This window comes from Herpailurus yagouaroundi, unplaced genomic scaffold, assembly GCF_014898765.1.
Source record: "Herpailurus yagouaroundi ecotype Mexico unplaced genomic scaffold, PumYag 67702, whole genome shotgun sequence".
Classification (NCBI taxonomy): Eukaryota; Metazoa; Chordata; class Mammalia; order Carnivora; family Felidae; genus Herpailurus; species Herpailurus yagouaroundi.
This window is the reverse complement of record NW_024420501.1, coordinates 4,172,755-4,178,883: the sequence shown is the minus strand read 5'-3', so window position 1 is coordinate 4,178,883 and position 6,129 is coordinate 4,172,755. Positions and strand designations below refer to the sequence as shown.

Below are 6,129 nucleotides of genomic sequence, written 5' to 3'. Positions count from 1 at the left end.
CACTACTATTTGTAGATAACTCATGAAGGCTCTGAAGATGAGAGGGGATCCCCTGGTGCTGGGTACTGGCAGTGATGCCAGCAGAATAGCAAAGTATTCAAGGCAAAGAGCCTCACACCACGTTCTATATCAGGTAGCCTCTGTTAGCTATGAAATTGCCAAAACCAGACATTCGGAAAACTGTTACACTTATGCTATTGGAACACATAAAATATCACCCCGTTCCCACCCCCATCACATATACTTGTATTTCAAAATACAGAAAAACTTCATAGAAAGCACAACTGACATTTGATTCACTAATTAACAAAATGGGATTTAGGCTGGAAATCATTTTTAGCAAGCGTAGAGCATAAGCCTCAGCAAACCAGCCGCCTTGTGCTCTGAGGGCCAGAAGGAGCGGGAAGAATTTGATGAGCTGACAGCTGGTTGCTTTCGCCAGTCTTTCCCGTGGAGGACCTAGAAGATCTAACCATGATCCATCTTATTATGGCCTTGAAATATCAGCCCAATATATACACAAGTTAAAAACATATACAAGCGTGCACCTCTACCCTGACTACATAAAGTTTACATTAGGGTGGATCCAATCGCTGAGATCGAGGGTAGGCATCTACTAGAAAAAGAAAATAGGCATGGGGGAAAGAAGACAGTACAAAATTTTAATATCTCAGTCTTAGTTTGGAGCTTGGGGTATGAAAACTCTGACATCACAATAAGAAAAATCAATACAGAGGCAGCAAGATGGACACAGGATTCTGGAACAAGTGCAGAAAAGGACAGTCGGTTCAGCAACAAACAGAAGAAGCTACTGAAGCAGCTGAAATTTGCAGCATGCCTGGAAAAAAAGGTGGATATGAGCAAAGTAAATTTGGAGGTTATAAAGCCTTGGGTGACAAAACGAGTAATAGAAATCCGTGGGTTTGAGGATGATGTTGTGATTGAGTTTATATTCAATGATGTGGAAGTGAAGAATCCAGTCTCAGAAATAATGCAAATCAACCTGACTGGGCTTTTGAATGGAAAAAATGCCAGAGAATTTATGGGAGAACTGTGGGCCCAGCTCTTAAGTGCACAAGAAAACATTGCTGGAATCCCTTCTGCTTCTCTAGAACTGAAGAAAGAAGAAATAAAACAGAGACAAATTAAAGAAGAAAAGTTGGCATCTTTGAAAAAGCAAGATGAATACAAGCATAAGAGGGATAAGGAAGAAAAAGAAAGCAGCAGAGAAAAAAAAGGGAGAGGTCTGGAAGCCCAAGAAGATGCAAATTCAGGTCTCCTTCCCCTAGAAGATGAGTTTCCCCTGTCAGGAGAGAGAGAAAGCGCAGTTATTCTCAGTGTGCCCACCACAGAACCAAGAGCCAGAGTCCTTCCCCTGCTCCAGAAAAGAAGGAAAAAACTCCAGAGCTCCCAGAACCATCAGTGAAAGTAAAAGGACCTTCAGTACAAGAGGCCATTTCTACTAGTAACATCCTGAAAGTTCCCAAACCTGAACCTGTACCAGAGTCTAAAGAATCTTCTCTGGAGAAAAACTCCAAAAAAGAAAGAGAAGGAGAAACCTGACCAAGATCTCAGTCACATTCGAAATCAAGATCCCAGACACCATCTGCTCTCCTTCTCATACTCAACCTAGACGGTGTCATAGATCCCGATCAGGATCAAACTCACCTCGAAGGTGGCCATCTCCTCGAAGAAGAACTCCACCAAGAGGAATGCCGCCTCCACCCAGGTATAGGAGGAGTAGATCTCCAGTGAGGCGAAGGCGTTCGTTCATCAGCATCCTTGTCTGGAAGTAGTTCATCATACTCTTCATCTGGTTTCTGGTCACCGCCAAAGAATCCTCCTGAGAGGACATCCAGCCCCCCTCAAAAAAGTGGTAGGCTATCTCCTTCAGCAAGTCCTCTGAGGTGAAGGCATGCATAGGCCATCACCTCCAGCAACTCCACAGCCTAAAACTCATCATTCCCAAACACCTCAGCAGTCAAACCGTACAAGAAAAAGTCCTGGTTCTGTCTCTCCAGGGAGAACTTCAGCGACAAAACACAAAGGTACCAAGAAAAAAGACTCCCCTTCAGCAGCACCTAAGCCTAGAAAAGTAGAGTTACCTGAATTGGAAGAAAATAAATGTGGCAAAATAGCTGTAGCAGATTCTGTGCAGCAGAAACATCAGTACAGATGACAGAACCAGCAGTATTCATCTGATTCTCGTTCCTCTTCTTCCTCAGAAGATGAGTGACCCAAGAGGGCCCATGTGAAGAATAGTGAGGTAGGCAGGTAGTGGAGACATTCCCCTTCTGGGAGTACCTCTCCATCACCTTGAAAGCACCAGAAAGAGACTTCTCCTCCTGGTAGATGGAGGGGGAGGCCCTTCCCACCATCCACCAGAAAGCTCTGTTCTCCTCCTGCCCCTCCTCTTCATAGGCGCAGGTTTCCCATGCTGCCACCTCGACGAAGGACTCCTTTTCTCCCCCCCCCCCCCCACCATCAGCACTCACCTTCCCCAAGAAGATACTCTCCTCCAGTACAGCAGAGATACTCTCCTTCTCTGCCTCCAAAGGGAAAAATGGCTTCTCCCCCTCCCCTCCTAAATGCAGGAAATTGCCATCTTCACCACCAAACTGTCAGGTCTCCCATTCTTCACCTCCCGAAGAAGCTCCCCAGTCACCAAGAGACATTCGCCTACATTATCATAAAAGCATAGGAAAGTGTCTTCCCTGAGCTAATCTACCTCGGAGCCGCAGTCACCACAACCAAACAAACGGCATTCGTCCTCACCATGGCCTCGAGCTCCTCAGACTTCCTCAAGTCCTCCACCCATTCAAAGAGGAGCATCATAATCAGCCCAAAGAAGGCAGTCCCCATCTCCACATATGAGGCCCATTAGGAGCATCTCCAGGACTCTGAAAAACCAAAAAGACAAAAAAGGCTCCCTCACCAAGCCCTCAGTCTGTAAGGAAGGTCTCACCCTCCTGATTTGTCTCAAGATCTCCTGAGCCAGCAGTTAAAAAACCCCAGCACCTCAGTCTCCTGTCCAGTCTGTCACCCTCTACCAACTGGTCACCAGCAGTACCGGTCAAAAAGGCTAAAAGCCCAACACCAAGCCCATCTCTGGCGAGGAACTCGGACCCCAAAGGAGGTGGAAAGAAAAAGAAGAAAAAGAGAGACAAGAAACACAAGAAGGATAAGCACAAGAAGCACAAAACACAGGAAGGAAAAGGCCGTGGCTTCAGCCACTGTGGCTGCGGCTGCTGCCTGCAGCCATTGCTGCTCCCACAACCACAACAGCACAGCAGGAATCAGAGGCAGAGCCTGAGCCTAAGAAGGAGACCAAAAGTGAGCCCAAAGACAACCTCGACGACTTAGAAAACCACCTGCGCGAAAAGGTGCTAGGTCGATGCGGAAGGCTCAAGTGTCCCCACAGTCTTAGGTGGGAATGTGTGTCACGATGTACATTTTATTCGGTTTGTATGCAATTCAATTTCAAAATTGCTAGAGTGTGTTTGAGCTTTAAACTATATAACATTTGTTGTAATAATTGCTAGATTGAAGTTCACTGTATAAAAAAAGGGCACGGATTTACACTGTGAAAAGTGTCCACAGTGTGTTAGTGACATTCTTTTGTTGACAGCTGACATAAATTCATTTACAGTGAAATATTTTAGCCAAAAAAAAATCCCCTTTTTTAAAAATGGGGTTTAAATATTGTTGGCATTCTTATGGTTAAAGGCCTTGGCTATTCCCGAGGTTTTTCTTTCTTTTCATTTTTTTTCTTTATTTTTTCTTATTTGAATCTTAGCACCCATTTAAGTTATAATGCTTCCAACCTTATATGGTTTGCAAGCTAGCCCAGACCACTGTTGAACTACCACAGAAGTATAAATGACTATTTTAATGCCACAATCTTTCCTGTTGCCTGTGGAGTCCCTGGTGAAATGAATCCGGGTTTGAGCTCTAGGATGAGACAGAAAATGAAAGCATGTTGTTTGCCAGGACACTGTGGGTTTATATGGATGTGTTACAAGTTGGTTTGGAACACTGCAATTTCATTCTATTCTGTTGTGGGTTTTTTTTGTAAAGGCAATTAACTAGTTCCAGGATGGATCCTTCAGTTATATAAAAGTTTGTTTTATGAAATGTCACAGCTCCATTCATAATTTTGTCTTGGTCTTCCAACTGGTATATACAACTTTCAGAGCTCTCATATTTGGAAGGCTGGAAGGGCCCAGACTTTGAAATAGTGTGCTGTTTTCACTGTTTCTGTTTTGTTTTGTTTTGTTGTTGTTTTTAAACTAAAGCTATGTAAAGCTTGTGGATTAAACAGAGTAAATTTCTAAATTAAAAAAAGAAGAAAAATCGATACAGTTCTATTTTCTTTTACAAAGCAAACAGCAAGCAACAGAGCAACTGTGTTTGGCCTGGCACAGAGTTGAACACTGCAGGGAATAGAGAGAGAAATGAATGAGACATGGACTGTGGCCCTGAAAAACTCACACTGCAGAGAGGGAAGTAGACACACAAATAATTACAGAATAGTGTGATACATGGACGAATGGCCCCATAATAGCAGTTGTCACTACTATATTTAGTAAGGAATTAGTGGGGCCATGTTGTAGATACACCACTGACATCACCATCTCATAACTAAGATTGTTCTATTTTGTGTCTATCCATTCCTGTCCTGAATTACTCCTCAATGAACCACTCCTAGACTCTCAAAGTGTTCAGTTTCATTAGAGGACCACATCGTTTTATAAAGCAAAGTATGATATAATATTAATTTTTAAATATCCATATGTAATATATAATATTAATTTTTAAATCTCCATATGTAATACAAAGCTTCATAAGAGACTTCAAAGATACTCTTACATTAGCTAGATATAGAAACTTCTGAAACAAACTACCGTGGAAATGAATAGATTTTGGTACAGAAATAACTGGAGGAAGCTGTTTGTTTCTACCAAAAATGTGACATTGTTACATCAACCCACCCAGTCTCCTAGGGATTCCAAAAAGTGGCTAAAGTGTCAGAGTATGTATGCCATTACCTCTTACTATTTCTGTATCAAAGAAATGAGTTCGGTATTTCAATTATATTCTTCCCTGTGGGGCAGGATAGCTAATGTATTATTTATTTAACAAAGGAATTAAAATTAAAATGCTAGCACTTCAATAATTTTGCCTAATTTCTCATCAATGAAAATAAAAAATAAAATTTGCAGGAAGTGAAACACATGTAGGTCTTAACCGTTTAACTCTCCCAATTCAGCTATCTATCAAACTTTTGATCAAAAAATGTCCCTTTGGATGGCCAGTTCTAAATAACAAATTTATTTGATTGCACCTAAAGAAAATCACAATTTTAATCAAAAACTTATTGCGTGACATTTCTGAAAGGTAATTCTTATTGGAGACTTCAACAGAAACATTTGGAGGGGAGTGAACATTCCTGTATGTAGTTGCACATAAATCTGAGTGAACATTTTAAACAGAAACTCACTAGGGTAGAAGTAATGGGCACTTGTTGCAAACTCACCTAAGTGCTTTTTTTGATATGATATGTAATGACGGTAAAAAATACATGAACCTGTATAGAGTTGTTGGATGACTATACCTGCAACTAATGTAACAGTGTGTGTCAATTATACTCAAATTAAAAAGGGGGTGGGGCATAGATGGCTCAGTCGGTTGAGTGTCCCCCTTCAGCTCAGGTCATGATCTCATAGTTTGTGGGTTCAAACCCCATGTAAGGCTCTGTGCTGACAGCTCAGAGCCTGGAGCCTGCTTGGATTCTGTCTCTCCCTCTCTCTCTGTCCCTCCCTTGCTCATGCTCTGTTTCTCTCTCAAAAATAAATAAATAAATAATAATAATAATAATAATAATAATAATAAACATTTAAAAAAACACATGAGCTTTATTCCCAAGCCCTCGTCATGAAGAGAAACTGACAGAATCCCCTTATACCTTACCCCACAATTCTAGAGCCCAGTCTGAACAAGATGCTAACATAGTTAACCTAGGAACCTCCAGGGCAACACTACTGTTCCATAGCTCCCAACGTGGTTGTGAAAGCTGCTTACAAGTTTGCTCTAACCGCTGTAGCATGTAAGCAATCCATTTCCTACCCA

The 6,129-nt window shown here is 41.9% G+C and overlaps 1 pseudogene; it reads left to right on the top strand.

Annotated features, from left to right (window-relative positions):
- Positions 1–457: 457 nt before the first annotated feature.
- Positions 458–3,435, top strand: LOC121025805 (serine/arginine repetitive matrix protein 1-like; annotated as a pseudogene).
- The last annotated feature ends 2,694 nt before the right edge of the window (positions 3,436–6,129 follow it).